The 1,965-nt window shown below is 42.8% G+C and overlaps 1 non-coding gene across 1 annotated transcript; it reads left to right on the forward strand.

Moving 5' to 3' along the window:
• The first annotated feature begins 1,555 nt into the window (after positions 1-1,555).
• On the forward strand, positions 1,556-1,662 carry LOC141663099 (small nucleolar RNA R71). Its single transcript, XR_012551184.1, has one exon. It is a non-coding gene; the product is annotated as a small nucleolar RNA R71 (small nucleolar RNA).
• Positions 1,663-1,965: the final 303 nt, after the last annotated feature.

Genomic DNA, 1,965 nt, shown 5'->3' on the forward strand with positions numbered 1-1,965 from the left:
TTTCATAGCATTGAACACATTAAAAGTAATATCCTGATCCAGAACTCGCATTATGATCTCACCCTTCTGGACATCTATCAAGGTTCGGCCAGTCTCCAAGAAAGGTCTTCCCAAGTTTATGGGAATCTTCTTATCTTCCTCGAAATCAAGAATTACGAAATCAGCAGGGAAGATGAGTTTGTCAACCTTGACCAAGTCATCCTCCATAATATCTCACGGATATGTAATAGAACGGTCAGCCAACTGCAAGGTCATATAAGTCGGTTTTGGATCAGGCAAGTCTAACTGCTTGAAGATTGACAAAGGCATCAGATTGATGCTAGCTCCCAAGTCACATAAGCATCTGTCAAAAGACACTTTTCCAATAGTACACGGATTAGTGAAGTTGCCTGGATCTTTAAGCTTCGGAGGCAACTTCTGTTATAGCACAGCACTGCATTCCTCCGTAAGAGCGACTATCTCTAAATCATCTAGCTTCACTTTCCGAGAGAGAATACCTTTCATAAACTTTGCATAACTAGGCATCTGCTCAAGAGCCTCGGTGAAAGGTATGTTGATATGAAGTTTCTTGAACACCTCCAGAAACTTTTCAAATTGTTTGTCCAGCTTTTTCTTATGTATCCGCTTAGGAAAAGGCGGTGGAGGATAGATCCGTTTCTCCCCTGTATTACCCTCAAGCGGAGTGTCCTCAATAGTTATCTTTCTGGGTTCCACTTCTTCATCATACTGCTCTACTTCTTTCTCAGCCCCAGCTTCTTCAGTCAACTCTTGAGTTTGTTCGAGATTCACCACCTTTCCAGACCTTAAAGTGATTATCTTTACCTGCTCCTTAGCTTCCCTCTTTCCAAGAACTTCGGTGTCACTAGGTAGTGTACCAGGCTGACGATTTAGCAAGACATTGGCAATTTGCACAATTTGATTTTCTAAGGTCTTTATAGAAACAACTTGACTCTTGGACATAAGCTTCAACTCCTCTAATTCAAATTTTTCATTGGCTTGTTGCAGCTTGAGTTGCTGTCTAGGTGCATAATGTGGTTGTTTAAAACTAGGGGGGTTGTACTACTTAGCTGGATATTGCTGATAAGGCTGATGTACCGCATTCTGAGTGTTGCTCCAGCTGAAATTAGGATGATTACGGTTGTTGGGATGATAGGTGGCTGGCACTGGTTGCTGCGATCGCTGGAAGTTGCTCACAAATTGAGCTGATTTACTATAAATTGCGCACTAATCAGTCTCATGGGAACCAGCACAAAGCTCGCAGACACTAGCGATTTGATTAACTCCATAATTAGTCAAAGTGTCCACCTTCATCATCAAAACCTTAAGTTGGACAGCGATAGATGTTGCTGCGTCCAACTCCAGAATTCCTGCGGCTTTTCCTTATTTCAGTCTCTGGAAAGGATTCTGGTACTCATTAGCAACCATCAGTTCAATAAGTTCATAAGCTTCATCATAGCTCTTAGCCCATAAGGCTCCTCCTGATGCTGCATCCAGCATGGGTCTAGAAGTAGCACCCAATCCATTGTAAATACAGTTAATAATCATCCAATCATGCATGCCATGGTGTGGGCACTTTCTTAGCATCTCCTTATATCGATCCCAAGCCTCACACAGAGATTCTCCTGTTTGCTGAGCAAAATGGGTAAGAGCATTCCTGATTGCAGCAGTCTTCGCCATGGGAAGGAATTTAGTTAGAAACTTTTGCGCAAGATCCTCCCAAGTGGTGATAGATCCTGCTGGCAGAAAGTGTAACCAGCACTTAGCCTTGTCCCTCAGAGAGAATGGGAAGAGGCGTAGCTTGATAGCATCTTCAGTCACATCATTGAACTTACAATTATCATAGATCTCGATGAAATCCCTGATGTGCATGTTGGGGTCTTCAGTAGGAGAACCCCCAAACTGAACTGAGTTCTGCATCATCTGAATCGTACTTGACTTGATCTCAAAAGTGTTAACCCTGATGGC

The sequence above is a fragment of the Apium graveolens genome, chromosome 5 (assembly GCF_009905375.1).
Source record: "Apium graveolens cultivar Ventura chromosome 5, ASM990537v1, whole genome shotgun sequence".
NCBI classification, from domain to species: Eukaryota; Viridiplantae; Streptophyta; class Magnoliopsida; order Apiales; family Apiaceae; genus Apium; species Apium graveolens.